This window comes from Monodon monoceros, unplaced genomic scaffold, assembly GCF_005190385.1.
Source record: "Monodon monoceros isolate NGI ecotype Baffin Bay Population unplaced genomic scaffold, NGI_Narwhal_1 Super_Scaffold_8, whole genome shotgun sequence".
NCBI classification, from domain to species: Eukaryota; Metazoa; Chordata; class Mammalia; order Artiodactyla; family Monodontidae; genus Monodon; species Monodon monoceros.
In genome coordinates, this window is record NW_021703785.1 from 15,765,016 (window position 1) to 15,781,650 (window position 16,635).

Genomic DNA, 16,635 nt, shown 5'->3' on the forward strand with positions numbered 1-16,635 from the left:
ATGCAGGGGACGCAGGTTCGTGCCCCGGTCCAGGAAGATCCCACATGCCGCGGAGCGGCTGGGCCCGTGAGCCATGGCCGCTGAGCCTGCGCGTCCGGAGCCTGTGCTCCACAACGGGAGAGGCCACAACAGTGAGACGCCCGCGTACCGCAAAAAAAAAAAAAAAAAAAAAAAAGAATAAAAGAAGTAAAAGAGCAATGTAGTTTCTGGACTTTAGGAGTTTAAAATCTAATAAGATAAAAAAGTTCAATATAGATCAATCATAAAATAAAACAGTGAAATTAAATGTGAACCTGAATAGTGCAGCCAACTGGTATCTGTGGAATGAAGAAGAAAATCTAGAAGTGATAAGTGTGGGGAGCCTAAAGTAGATACATGAGAAACAGTTGAGTAAACCCTGTTGGCAGGGACCTGGATCTTTGGTTCTTTTTGGGGAGGGGTCCTCAGTCTGAATTTGCGATGTCCTGAAGCTTTAAAATGGCAGGCAGTTAACCCTTCAATCACGAAACGTTGGGAGTGACAAAAGGTGTTGTCACCCCCATCCTTCTCCAGTGTGAGGGTAATATCACTATTGCACCTCCCCTCCCAAAAAAGGAGGAAAGAAGAAATGGCATGTTAAAAGCAGAACAAGATGCATAATCAGTCAACATCCACATGCGATTTTGTTAAAGAAGAAAAACTAGACGACACCTTCCGCATTTGAAATTAGAGCACCCATTTCCAGACTGTGAGAGAAAACAGATCAATTTAAAGGTGAATTTCCAAAAAACATTATAGCAAAGGACAACACAGAGAGGGAACGTGTTTTCAAATTGGTGACAGGTTTGTAAAGGATGTGTTTCTCTTGCTGTATTGGGTACCGAAGTGAACTTCAACATCCCTTCTCAGGTAAAGATGATTTTTGCCCCTAATGGGTGTACTGATACCAAGGGCTTATGTTCAATGAAGCAAGATCAAGGGACCTTCAACAAAAGATTCTTCCCCCTTTGACCTCTTTAAAAGGGAAAAGGCAGGCAGCCTGTGGATAGCTGAAAGATTTCAAATAGGTTTTTAATCATGTTTTAATTTCATTTTCTATATAGTAGGTATGATAGGGTCCCACAAAAAAAATATGGCCAATGCCCAGTTTCTGTGAATGTGACTGTTAGTGACTAAACGTTTGTGTCCTCCCCAAATTCATATGCTGAAATCCTAAACCCCCAGTGTGATGGTATTTAGAGTTGGAGGTTTGTAGGAGGTAATTAGGTCATGAGGATGGGGCCCTCATGAATAAGATTAGTGCCCTTTTATAAGAGTCTCCAGAGAACACACTTGCCCTGTTTCTGCCATGTGAGAACATAACAGAAGATGTCAGCCTGCAACCCAGAAAGGGCTCATGCAAGAATCTTACGATTCTGGTACCCTGATCTTGGACTTCCAGTCTCCAGAACTGTGAGAAATACATTGTTGTTTATAATCCACCCAATCTATGATACTTTGTTAAAGCATCCTGAACTAACAAAAAAATGACCTTATTTGCAGATATAATTAAATTACGGATCTTGGGATGCGATCATCCTGGATTTAGGGTGGGTCCACCCTAAATTTGGTGTTACACACACACACACACACACATATACACACACAGACATACACACACATACACACACAACTAACATAGATTGTAATCTTAAATCCTAAAAATAACCTAATAATAAGAAGGTTCTACCTTCTTCATTTTACAAAAAAGAAAACGAGGTTTCTTAGTGTTAAGTGACTCGTTGGAGGTTGCCCCACTAACAGGTGCCAGAGTTGGGATTCAAACCCCATTCAACTCCCCAGAGTGGGAGCTTCTTGCACTAAACTGCAGTGGTCTCTATATGGTCTCTATCCTCTGGTTGTCTCTGTGTGGAGCTGGAACGACAAGGAAGGGCACTTCCTAGTTCAACCTCAGTGGGGGACATGGGTAACTCAAATTTTTCACTGCTCTGCACATGTCTCTGAATTACTGCAAAAGTACAGTGAGTATGAATTTAGGGGTTCAAATAAATTTTAGTGACTAGGCAAATTTGCAAGCACAGAATCTGTGAATAATAAGGATCAACTATATTCAATATATATTATATATATACACCTGGAAATATATAAATACATATTTCTTTCAATCTCTTTCCTTGGTCCCTGTTTCTATTTTCTGAAGGTGTGGCCTCACAGCCTGGGTCCTTGTTAGGCCTGACTGATACATACGTGAGGCCTGCGGTTGCCAAATAGATTCTCTGGTAAGGAAATCTCATCAGATCCCTTTTCTGACTATGCTGGATTTTCTTAAGGGTTGGCTATACAAAGGACCTATGTGGACCTGACCCGTGAACACCTCTGAACTCTATTTGCCCCTGTTTACATAGAAGTTAAGACTTCCCATCTACCCCTTCCTTAGACCTTTCATTAAAAGTGAAAACAATATTTGAGTTGGAAATTAGCACCTTCACACTCTCCATTAAATCACCTCTTAGAGACAATATTGCTTTCTGCTTTCAAGGAAGGCCACATCTGAGTATCTGCAGCGTTTGAGGATACAGCACAGTGTTGAATTGCAGGAACAGGAAATGTGTATATGTACTGTTTTTGGTTATGAGAACTCTGATATATAGTACAGTAGGGAGCCCTTGGGTCCTGCATGCCCTCTGTGAAACAGAGCTCATCTTACCTGAAAACAAATAAAAAGTATTTCTGAATAATTCATAAAATTTAGTGGTTCTGTCAGGCTAAGTGACCTGTTTAATGCTTGACTGGATTAAAGAAGGGAGGCAAGACCTTTGGGAGGCTGAACCTCTCCTTCTCCTGACACTTCATGCATATTTTAGGACCTTGGGGTATTTTTCTCTTCCATCGGCTTGGCTGTTGGGGAAGAACCAAGGAGACCACATTGAATGAACCAATGAGACCAACCTAGCTTCAGAGTTGGGAGTAACAAGTCAGTGATAAAAATATCCCAAGTGATTCCTCCAGAGGTGAGATGAATACTCCATTAGATCTATCCACCAATCTCTCCCTCTCCCCTTCCTCCACCCCTACAAAACTCCAAACACACACACCAGCTATAAAATTTTCTTCTAGTTTTATTGTTGATTCTGTCCCTGTATTACTCAAAAAAAACTGACATACAGAAATTTCAGTGAAAGCTGCTATACCCTCATCCTGGTAGAAGCAAAGGGTGTAGGAGAAACTACACTGTTGAATGATAGAACTGGAGATGAGAGACAGACAGAGACAGAGGAGAAATCATACACAATAACCTTCTGGAAATGGAAACTGGGAAGCCTCAGAAAGGCAGACTGAAAGTCACTTTGTGTGTAAAACTGCTTCTAAACCAAAGGTTAAGAAGTTTGACTTCAAGAATTTTTTCCTAAAACTCCTTCACTTCCATTCAATACACCTGAGCTCTCTATCATGGGTCAAATCAAAGGGCGTGACACTGATATCTAAAGCCCCCTTAAGAGGGGTCAGACCTTTCAAACAGGACTTGATCAGATAGAATGATAACAATGGACTTTATTGTGAGAACTGGATCGGCTGGAAAGTCCCATTTGTTACTCATAGTTTTCTCAAGAGTAATTTCCATTGAGGCTTCTCTTTTTTTAATAGTCACCATTTCTTTTTCCAGTGAAACTAATAACTACAGTGCTATTTTCTGCTCTTTTATTTTTGCTTTTCGTTATGTTTCTTACTTTTCTTCACTTATCAAGCCCACAGTGTTCTATGAAAGTGATGTAATATTCATACTTGCTCAATTCTCAAGTCTTCCAGAATAAGGTCAATATTATATTTATGTTTTGCTTTGAATACCATGTGTTTTTAAAATTATTTTAGCATTTTCTTTACAGAGGACTCCTACCAGACTTTAAGTGGATAACACACTTATATTCCTCCAAAAAAAGCACAAGTTTCACTCATTCGTTCAGCAGAAATTTATCACATGTCAGGCTCAGCCCTAGGCTCTGAAAACATAATGGTGAACAAAATACTCAAGGGCATGCCTTTGTATGACTTTTATTCTATTGGGAAAGACAGTTAATATATAGATACATGGCTCAGGTAGCGGTAAGTTCTAAGAAGAAAACGAAAGCATTAGAGGGAAAGAGTTAGGATCACCCTCATTGTCAGCACCATTATTTTATTACTGCAAACACAAACAAGTGTAAATGCTGCAAACACAAAGGGAAACCCATGGGGCTACAGTTGCTTTTCAGCCTCCATTTCACATTGGCTGTAGATGTATTCACTGAATTACCCAGGGACTCTGCAGTTTAATCAGAACATGATCTGTCACTTCCCAAATACAGTACATGACCTCATTTGTGCTTTAATCACATAGTATCATAACTATTCAGGCTTCCAAAAGCATTTCTATTCAGACTCTGGTCCTTATCTGACCTTGACATACCGAAAGTATTTATGAAGCCTGCAACTTATTCCTTTGTGTTTTAATCTGAGTTATTGGCTGAACTGTTGGTCATAGTTGGTTAATCTTCCTTCACCTTTAGGCAGAAGTCTTTGTGGCTTCAAACTGCTGTGATAAAACTTTTAAAATGGCTAATCTTTATGGAGAAAATCTGCTTGGGTCATAAGATTTTTTTTTTTTTCCTTATATTTTCACTCTCTACAACCAATCTCAGCCTCTCACCCAAGGTTTTCATACATTTTTGTTTCTTCTCTAAGACAGTTATTCTTGTAAACTTACATTTGAGAAGGAATTGCTGTCATACACTCAGAGCTGCAAATTATTTCTTAATTCTGATATTGATTATTTATCTGTAGGCAAGTAAATCTATTAAGTCTGATGTAGTTACTAAATAGAGTTACAACCTCAAAGGTCTAGATTAAGTCTGATCCTCCTCTCCCTTCCCGAATGACCTTGAACGAGTTATTAATCTTTGTCTATGTCTTCATCTATAAATCTTAATAAAGATAAAGACTGCAGTGATATCCAAGTGTTATTTGATAGAGGAAAATTCCAACCATAGGTGTTTCTGTAGAGAGTAATGAAAATCAACTATTCAAAAAACTATACTTTTCTAACAACCAGTGATTAAGGAGTACAGATCAAGTACTTTTAAAGTTAGGTGGAGAACTAGAATTAGACAAAAACCTGAATAACACCACAATATAGCCCATCAAAAATGGAGGAGAAAATTCTACTTTTGCACCGTATTATGCCAACAAGATTGCTAGGTCAGTGAAGTGTTAGAACAATGAGAGACTTTTGGGTTGCTAAATATTATTATTAAGGAAATTTAAATAAAATAAAGGATTATAGCATGTCTCTGAGCACATTCCTTTGGAGGCATTTCTTCTTACGAATTGAAGGGTGGTAGACCTTATCTATCATTTCAAACCCTAAATTTCCTTCAAGGAATTTACAGATTTTTATTTTCTCTTAAAAAGGAATTGTCTAATTCTTATTTAATTTCTCCTCCCTGTACTCTCACCAAATCACTGTGACAAAAATTGGAAAATTAACTCTTGCTCTTATATGTACATGTATATTGAATAAATATGTCTTTGAATATGGATTTTTGACAATCACTAAAAACAAATTGACTAGTAAACTAAAAAGAGACTGGAAAGTCTATACATATCTCTTAGTCAGAAAAAGAAGCCGTACTAGAATCAGCTCTTTGATTTTTTTAAAATCTACCAGCGCATCCTTCATTTTTTCACTCTCAGAGTTTTATTCGCCACCGTGTTGGCATATGGTTCTTAAGTCTGGAGTGTAACATGGGAGAACAAAGATACTTAAAGTGGAATGCGAGGTGGTGCTGGAGATGTAAAAGCCATCCAAACACACACCCTCTCCCTCTGTAGTTTCTATGTCTTACCTGTAAATTTAATCTGAAAGCCTTTCTATATGAAGAAAACATCAATATGGTGACTCAATTGCCTTAAATAAGTATCTGGTAATGACGATAATTTTTACTGAAAAAGGATATTATCCATGGAAAGTTTTGTGTCACATACAGTGATAGTCTTGGTGGGATCTTCATAAGTGTTGGATTTAGACCACTGAATAGCAAATTTGTAAATGAACAGCTCTCTGCAAGACAGTGTCATCAGCATTTGTTCCATCAATATCATTTGATTCTTAAACACAGTAAGTTGTTCAGTGTATGCAGTGAAAATTTTGGCAAATTGGAGTTCCTTCTCTGGGAGTTTGGAATTGTAACTGTATGTGTCCAACAGTAGTAAAAGTTGGTCTCTTAAAGATAGAAGATATGAAATCTAGCACTATGGCATTTTCCAATAGGTGGACTGAGTAATTGAGAAAGATGATCTGCCCAAACCAAGAATGACAGGATGGTGACGATCCACAGAGAGAAGGAAGGTGGGGAGTGGATGACTGGGGGAGGGGGGAAAGGGGACGGAGGGGGGGCAGGGAGAGAGAGGGAGGGAGGGAGGGAGGGAGAGAGAGAAACTCTTTGTCTCAAGAGCCAGGCTGCATTCTTGCCCTGGGGTAATGGAACACCCCTGGATCCTTACAATAAATTCCCCTTTTGCCTGTTAACACTAACAAACCGGTTTCTGTTGCTTGCAACCACAGATTTCTAACAGTAACAGTCTCTGAAGTAATATCAACAAACAAAAAGTGAGTGTTCTAATATTTATTGATTTCTAATTTTCTGATATCTTCTCAGAAGAATAAACCACCCCTTACAAAATCACCATCTGTGGGTGAGGTCCTCCATGGACCTTCTTGGTCCTTCATTTTGATTTTTCACTCGTTATATTGTTCTCTTTGTCTAGGTCTCTTCCTGCTTATTTCAACTCTTATTTGTCAGTCTTGGCTTAAAACACAGAATTCAGAACTCCTGGCTGGATTCATTCATTAGGTCATTAAAAACTTATCCCTCGTATTGGATTATTGTTGCCTAATGCTGAAGAGAGAAAGCAGCTATTTGTCTTCCGTCCATACTTTTGTGTGGTGAAACCAAACTCCAAAACATGCTTATTCCTTAATTTAGCTTCTATCTTCTTACTTGATCCAATCAAATAAATATTTCTCAGAATCAGATGTGAGTTTAACAAATACTGCATTTGACCCTAAAACCTGACATCCTTGTTTAGAAAACTGTAGTTCCTGAAATAATTACAGTGAATTAATTATAACTTGTTCCAGTCTTTTTACCAGTATGACTGGCTGGAAAATTAATGAATCTCGTATTACCTCAGATTATAATAATAGCTACTTTTCTCAAGTACCTGATATGGGTTAGGTACTCTTACGGCATTTTTTTTTATATGGCATGAATAATCATTGAAATAGCCCCATAAGGTTTAATGGAGAGGTTTATTAAGGTTAAACTACTTATCCAAGAATATACAATAAGAGGCAAAACTTTGATTTGAATCCAGTTCCCTGTGGATCTCAGCACAAAGGTTGTTTCTACTAAACCAAGTGGTTTCTAAATAAATAATCACTCCTATACATCCTACAATTGAAAAGAGGGAAAGATACCCCCAAAAAGTTTTCCCTCATTATCTACAGACAAAAAAATATGAATTCTTAGAAAAATTAACACAAATTTAAAAGATAATGACATTAAACTTTTTAAATTAAAAAAATGTATTACCATTCCAAAGAGTATAAAAGTTTTACTAGACCATTCCAAAAATAAAACGTTATTTTCTCGCCTTCTGACAGATCACAATAGGCTACCATTGTGCACTGTCTTCTAACCTTTGGGGATGATCACATCACTAATGCGATAGCTCTTTGCTGTATAGATGGGGCTGAAGACTGTTTTATGACCAGCATTCCTTACCACAATAAGTTCTCACGAAGATGTCCCTTTTTCTTTGCAGCTGCAGTTACTATTTGCAAGGTTTGTTTCTATCTGCAGTTCTCTTTAACCTCATAATCTACTCGAAATCTTTGCTTAAAATGAGCCGCCCCTTTTTCTGCTTACTGCATCCACTGTAATCTGTCAGACATGATTTCCCAGCATTCCAGGGCTCTGGTCCATTTTCTGAGGTGGTTTGTATAAACCTCCTCTGTTCACTGCACTTAAACTCATCCTGTAACAGCTGTTTGGTTAGCCTGCTGCCATCCATATTCTCTGCTTGGACAACGCTGATAAACTGTTATGACAAGTATCACTTCTAACTATTAATCAACACAAAATGTGCAAAACATAGTGTTAAAAGACAGGATGTGTTCTTCCTTGTGATTTACTTGGGGGGATGACACTACACACAGGAAAAGAAAATGGACAAGCCATACGAGTGGTTCTAATAACTGATCACATAAAGGCTCATGGAGAATGTGGGAATTAGACTTGGTTTGGACGATGAGTAGGATTTCTAAAAATGATCGGTGGTGGCAGGTAGACTGGAGGGCATGCAGCAGCTACTACTTGTGGAAAACTCATTACGTCCCAAGCACTGATCTAAGGACTATATATGCATTATCTCAGGGAATCCCCACCACAAATTATTAAGGTTTGTATTAATATTTTCTCCAATTTTTACAGATAAGCAGCAGAGGCTCAGAGAAGTCATTTTCCAAATAGAGGAATGGAAATTCAAACACAGAAAATTCTGGCTCCTAAAGTTTATGTTACAATAAACAGCCCAGGCTTCCCTGGTGGCGCAGTGGTTGAGAGTCCGCCTGCTGATGCAGGGGACACGGGTTCGTGCCCCGGTCCGGGAAGATCCCACATGCCGCGGAGCGGCTGGGCCCGTGAGCCATGGCCGCTGAGCCTGCGCGTCCGGAGCCTGTGCTCCGCAACGGGAGAGGCCACAACAGCGAGAGGCCCGCGTACCGCAAAAAAATAAATAAATAAAAAATAAACAGCCCAAGCAAAGACATGGAAGGAGACATGGAAGACAACCACATTTCAGAATGCTGGAGCGTTAACAAGAGTAAACTGGAATTTGCAGTTGGCATTGCTGCAAGCAATTGAATGGATACCTCCGGAAGTTCCAGAGCAGCCTGAGGATAGGATGCAGGAATGGTTTAGAAAAGCTGAAGGAGAAAAATTACTTGTAATGAAAAGCAGGTAAAAGCAACAGTTGATATGCCAAACAATATGGGTCAAAACTATGGGGTTAGTGTAGGAAGAGAAGGAAAAGGACAGTTATCTGGGCCATTGAAAAGGACAAATCAAAGGGTTATACCTTGTTCTTAAATAGTAAGAGGTCTTCTACTCTACCAAATTTTTACCCAGATAATTAAAAAATTTTAAGCAATTGGCCTGAGAACAAAAGAAGTGTGAAAAATGACTGAAAGATACATATATTTAAAAAGCTTATTCTCAGGGTTTTTCTTCTAATTTCCACCCCTAAAGTGAAAATGATCTTTTGAATTTTGAGAAAAAGAAAATTTCACTTCAGGGAAAAAGCAGTGAGTTGTGGCTATAAGAAGTATAATACTTATGCCCAGAGGAAGAAACAGTTAGACATATGTGGTTTCTTTTTTGTTTTATTTTGCTTACCATATTTTGAAACAAATGATCCTAGCACTAGTTTTCCGGTGATAGAGTACATATTTCAGGTGATTTGGAGGATGGACTTCGAAGTAGAGAAATCAATGTTGGGCTCCTTAGCCAGAAAGTCTAAGACACTGTTGGCCAGTCTTTTTTTTTTTTTAATTGTTTTTTTTAATTGTGGTAGAAGTCACATAATATAAAACATACTATTTTAACCATATTTAATTGTACAGTTCAGTGGCACTAAGTCTTTTTGATCAATTTTAAAAATTAAAAAAATAAAACAAATCCGCTTAGACCTTTATCTCAAGAAAGACATCTTTCTTTTCCTTTGGTCAAATGAATATTTGGGATAGGAGTTTTAGAAAAGACCAGGATGAGCTTTTTGCATTACCTATGACCAAGAACAGGGTCCAATCTAACAAAAAACCAGTTGTACCATATGGGATTTCTTCCTCTTAAAATAATGTTCACAATTCCCCAGCAGGGATTCCTCTCTGATACTTTGCTCATTACAATCCAGCTTACAATGGATTTAAAAACATATTTTTCTTTTTCCCACACCATCTTTATTTGCCCTTAATATTTTTGCATGCTGATACCTCTTTTGTGTTCCTTTTTATACAGTATCCAAGTTTTACCAAAAACCATACAGAAGCTTTCTGTAAACAAAAGCTTTGTGAGGAAAATCAGCATAATACTGCTGAATACGTAAGTTATGATCACAGCGCTCTGACTCAGATCAAATAGCAGCAGAAAAATGTAAAGGTTAGGGAAGAGTAAAAGATTTGCCAACTTTCTATTTTTAAACATCTGGTCATTTCTTTACAGAAGAGCTGTAAAGTGGTAACAGGGGGTACAGCATGTTTTCATTCAAAAATACAGTCCACGTTTTCATGTGTTTCCAAGTCATTTTTGTTTTATCACTAAAACATTTCACATCCCTAGAGAATCAACAATAGAAAGAAAAAGAGCCCAGAAATTTGAGTCAAATTGTGAGAAAGATGAAAAATGAATCACTAGAGCATCTAAAATAGATATGAAAGAGGCCAACTGAATGTTTGCCTTTTTATGTGCCCCAAACTAGAAGCCTTAATTATGATTCATGATGCCATGAATTTTTTTAGGTCTGAGAGTTAATAGAATAATGATTTTTAATTGAGTGCTAAAGATGCTTAAATCACTTTAAAAAAATAAGCAAGTACTTAAATCACACAGATAGTTCAGGAAGATGAAGGGAGTCTTAGGACACAAATTTCATCAGCAATCTCAGATTCATAGTTGAGGGTTGAAGGTGAAGAAATCTGTATGACTACACAAATTATTTTCAGAAGCAAAATTGATGCATTAGTGCAACTGTGAGGGGCTGACAATACTATTTACCCTGTAAAATTATCTAATTTATTATTTTCCAAACTACTTGATTAACCTGTAACTTCCATATAATCAGAAACATATTTTTGAAGCGCTGTTGCCTGATAAACATTCCTTAATTAACACATGTTGTCCTAATATTTATATTCACTAGATAAATAATTTGAATTTCCATTTCCTCCAAGACCTTGACAGACACAAATAAAACTGATGGCAGACGAAAACTGGTTGTTTTGGATTGTATGTGAAATGACCTCTTCAGGCCTTTTTATTATCTTATAGCTCTCCATCAATCATGTTGTTTATGAAGTCTTCTCAGTTAAAATTTTACTGCCAACCATCCCCCCTTCTACACTTTCTTCCAGTTCCTGTTTACGCGCATGCATTTATTCATTCTTTCATTAAGCATCTAACACATTCCAGGTAATACATACCATATTTGTTTATATTTCTGCTTCCTGGATATGCCCAACTCAAGATTTCCTGCAAATTTTTCTCCCTCCATGGAATTCCCTCTCTTTCTTCTCCATGTAACTTTCACCCATCCTTCAAGAATCAGATTGTTTCACTCAAGTTTAACTTTTGCTTCTGATCACTCCAAGTCACAGAGATCTTGACCACTAAATCTGAGTCATTCTTGTACTGCCCTATATAATTAGCATATACTCGTTACTTAACTTTCTTGTCAAACATGTCTAGGAGCTTGCCCTACAAGTTGGAAAGCTCTATGTTAGGGATCCTATGAAGTATTTTTTTGCACAGCATTAAACACAATGAATATTTAGTGTTCAAAATTATGGGTAAATGGAAGAAAGAATGATTAAATGGCTGACTGACTGACAGTGAAGGAATGAATTTGACCGGTTGCCCAGAAGTCATCAAAGCATATAAATTATATCAGGGAGGTTGAGGGGAGCATACATTTCCCAAAGGGGTAAAGAAACATGGCACAAGAGACTTACTTCCATACAGTATAATGAATACAACAGCAATGTTTGAAGTCTCAAAGGCTTGATCTGGAAGCTGATGCCTTCAGAATCTATTGCCACAAACTCCCCTAGACCACTGCAATGGAAACTTGATCTAAACTGATGAGATGGTGTAACAGACAAATTGTTATACAGCAGGAACTTCCCCCAAACCTGCATGCTTCTTACTACAGACTAGGCAGCAGGATCCTCAAACTATACTTCCCCCCAAAAAAGGAGCTAACGGAAGACTATGGTTACATACATTTTTGCACCTGGCAAACAAAGGTGATGACAAAGCAGAAGATAGGTATTAGAGGTAAAATGACAACAAAATACACTCACACTCACACACACCACACACACACACACACACACACACACACACACTCACTGCTGTCCTGCGTAATCCCAGTCTCTCTTACATAAAAGTTGGCCACGTTTTTTCCACAATCTATTCAATTCCATGGATTTTTAGCTGAGGAAAATGTCTCTCAGATAACATTTAAACAACAGATTTTACTGCCTTCACAACAGAGACAAAGACAGTCGGGAGATTTGGAAAAAGCATTCATGAGGTTTGGAAATTGATCTGGATATCTTGCTGGTTTGGGCACCTCTTAAGTCAAACTGGTTAGTCTGCTGATTCATTTGTTTAAGTACAGGACTAGACTCCATCTCATGCTTTAGACCAAAATAGGCTTCACACCCACTTTCATCCATGTAGGCGTCAAGGAAAGATCACCAAGGCAAGTGTGGACTCTTGATTTTCATATGCTTTCCTAACACATGCCATTTTCCTTTTTGTAACATGATTATATTTATAATTATTTGTTTAATGTCTGTTTTTCCCACCATAAGCCCATAAGGGCAGGGACTGTGCTGTCTTCTACATTATGTCAACGTCATTATGGTGTCAATACAATGATCGATACGTATAACGAAGGTTGAATGAATAAATGGGCATTCTGAACTCAAATTCAGGTCATTATTAAGAAATTGAACCATATAATGCAATAAGACAGTTACTAATCTCCAAATGCTCATTTAATTGCTTGACTTTTAGAGGCCAAGACAGTCTGAAATGCTTGGTTGTATTTTTTTTTTTTTAATTACAGTAAATTAACAAAGACTTTTCCTTGGATAATAGAAAACCTCCTCGGCCATCCTTTTGCTGTTTACGCTTGTTGTATTCCTTATATTTTCGTGAAAAGTATACTACAGTTTTAGACTATATGAGTGAAACTAAAGCAAGGATGGATGTAGGCAAAGGGAAAAATATAATGAAATATGTGAAGGAATAAACACATTAAAAGGGGAATGAGGGACTTTTTGACAAGGTACACTATTTAGCATTTTCTGAGGAAATCACATATGTACCCCCTAAAGGCAGTCAGTCATCTGGCCGCTGAGTCTCCATCCTGGTGGATGGTTTTAATGAATGAGGGGAGTGTCTCATAGCTGAATATTTTCCACCCTGAAGGACTCACTGCAGATGCTGCACCATTTAATAAAGTACATCATAAACCCGGAACACATGGATATATGCTTTCAACATTTAAGAGGAAAATGAACGTAAAATTCTATGATGAATCTGAAGAGGTGCATTTTTAATTCATTAATTGGGATAGGCTGCCATTACATTTTAAATGTTTGTGTGCTCCTTAAATGGGAAAACATGATTTTGCTAAAAAGAAGTACAGTTAATACTTGAAGGAAAATAATCCTTAACAGTAGGGAAATTTTGTAAGCAAGAACAGCAAGTCTTATACTCTACCCAGCCTCAATAATTGGTTATGAGCTTTAAATAAATGTTAGACTTACATATAGACATCTAGAGATATTTTTATATCTTCTTTTGTATGTTTCTGTTGGAATTCCCAACATTCATTTCAGTGTCTCATTTAAAACTCAAGTGGTGACTGTGCCTCTAGGTAACATTATTCTGATACTGGGCAATAACATTTACATATTAAACTACATTTTTTCCTGCTATACAATTTTTATCCATTTCTGGGGAAAAATTGTTTTAGAAGTTTTGGGAGACTCTATTTTCCCTTTTGGCTTGTTGAAGTTCATACTAGCCATTTGATTTTGTAAACAAGCAGGAAATGATCGAAGTCTAAAAAAAATTTTAAAGGTCAAAAAATGTGACTTCTTGTGTTTTCTTTAAAACTCAACTTGTGTGGGGATTACTCCAATACGGAACCATTAATTTAAAGGTGGAAAAAAAGTCTGTATGGATTAAACATTTTTTCCTACTCTACAATATTTATCCATGTCTGTCTGGGAAAAAAATGTATTTTATAACTTTGGTGGGAAATATTTTCTCCCCCTGAAAGCTGTCTTAGAGCATTTTATAAAGTTCAAATATCAAACTTGAATCCATTCATCAGATCACACCTGTGGGTGTTATGCTGTGATAGGGAATCGCTTTTTCCAGAATAGTAAAAGCCAGTTACTTTTCCATAATATTGTCTTTAAGGTGTCACGTGGAGTTCAGAGTAGCTAATTGGTTTCATAGAACAAAACAAGATGTAGCATTATTTAAACAACTCTGGAAAACGTCATGGTTTATATAAATGAACTCGCCATCAAATAGGTTGATGGGGGGATCGGGGGTGTGAAATACTAAAGGAAGAAAAATATTAAAAATTAAAACGCATTTTCTATTGCTACTCTTTTTACTTGAATCAGTTCCCAAGCAAGACTTCCATTTAATTTAAAGAATTCTTTAGAGTCTAACCACACTGATAGCCAGAATGAAGTGACTCCTAGAAGAAACATTATGTTTGTAATGTGCTTCTATTTCTGTAACCTATTTACCTCATAAAGCCTGACAGATGACTGCACAGCACAGCCTCAAACTCATGCAGGGTTCATGGTAAAAACTCTTGTGTGAACATTACTAACATTATATATATATATATATATTTTTTTTTGCTGTGAGAGGTTGGTGTGTTAGAGTATGTCTTAAAAGAGGAAGTGCTTTCTCTCGACATTATGAAGGTTATAAGTTACTCTATATGCATTCAGTGACTTTAAAATATTGCCCAGAGGATGGTTGAAAAGTAGATATTTCAGAATAAGATTATCATAAATCAAAAACTGGGAGTTCAAATGTTAGACCAAGGTAACACATCACTTTATATACTAGTCATTAAAAAATGGGCTCGATTTGAATTTTTATGTGTAGTCCCAAATATGACTGCATTAATATAAATTGGTGATCTTTGATGGCATTTTCTTTTCTCAACCTATGAGACTGTTTGTGAAGGTGAATGGAAGCTACAAATTTATCAGTCAAGGAGTTCATGTGCGGGCAAAACTACTACCCCCAATCTCCTCTGATAAGAGTCAATGGCCAAGTAAACTCGGTGTTATGGATAAATATTAAATAAGGCATGGAACAGTGTTAGTACAACCTTGATCAAAATTATTTCACATAACTATCTATAAATACATAGGATAGATTTATTTTTATTATATAGGCATTTTAAATTTTGGTATGATATAGCAGATGGGTGGAAAATAGTTTGATGAGTATATATGAGATATATGAGCTTTAACTATAAAGAACTTACAAAGTAATAAGGAAGTTAATGTCTGCATTAGTCATCTTGGGAGGCCTCATACACCTTAATCCCATGATGAAGTCACTATTAAACCAAGCATGAAACTTCTCTTTTGGAATGCTTTCAGAGCTTGGACTAACTACAGGTTAGAATATTCATAGAAAGAATGCTGTGTCCTGTTAATGATAACTTCCACTTTTGCCAAGAGTTGCAAGTCATACAAAACCATTTTCATTTAATTTTTAAAGATGTGAGATTGATTTTCCTATTTGGCTTCTGGCTGGGGGCCATGCAGCAAGCTGAAGAGTTATGACCAAAGATGAGGCCTAAGGAATATGACAGCTTAGTAGAGGTCTCAAGGATACCTCAAATCCAGAAATCTAAAGGTAAACATATGCAGCAAACACTTAGTTGTCCAGAAGAAGCCATAAAATAGTAATTCAATTAATTATTGAGGGGTGGTGTCATCACAGTAAACCAGAAAGTGTGTGTGGTACTTGTCTTCCTGTCAAAGGCACCCAATAAGTGCCACCCTTGAGTCTGTCTTCCTGTCTAAAACATCTGATATTTACGTGAGCTGCACATGGACAGGTGTCCTGGATTGAAGAAAAAGTAAGAGGACTTAGATAAAGCTTATTGAAAGCTGCATCTGTGGAAGAGTTGTATCCTGGATTTGGGGGGAAAAAAATTGAGCTCTGCTGCTAAAACTGAAAAATATAGAAAAAATAAATTAAGGGAAGCCCTCTGTTTTAGAGATGACAGCAGAATCTCAATAAGGAAATTAACCAGTCAGTAAAGGGTGGAAGCGAGGAAAGAAAGTCCAGGTCTTTGGACTTTTTCTTTAATCCTTTTCTGCCAGACATTGATGTCTTCATGGCATTTGACAACGTGTATCATGAGATCCTTGTGGGCAAGTAAGCGAAACATCAGCTGAATAACAGTAACATTAGGTTGCTTCAAAACTCACTGGACAACTTGACTGCAAAAGGGGTGAAAATAGCCTTGTCGACCTAGAAGAGGTTCCAGAAAGAGAGCTCAGCTCTTGAGTTGTTCTGATCAACTTTCTATCGAATGTAATAAATGTTTACCAAATTTGTACGACACATCAAGCTGAAAAGGAAAGGTGATATGTGTGATGAATAAACAAGAATTCCTAAAGTGCTGAAGTACTTCAAAATAAAGTGAATATTTTTAGTAAAGAATATTTAGTAAGAATATTAGTGAGAATATTTTGGTAAGAATATTTTTAGTAAA

General features: G+C 37.1%; 1 protein-coding gene across 1 annotated transcript in view; it reads right to left on the reverse strand.

Moving 5' to 3' along the window:
- The window catches only part of GPC6 (glypican 6), a 1,074,747-nt gene that overhangs the window by 456,219 nt on the left and 601,893 nt on the right, over positions 1 to 16,635 (reverse strand). The window lies entirely within an intron of this gene.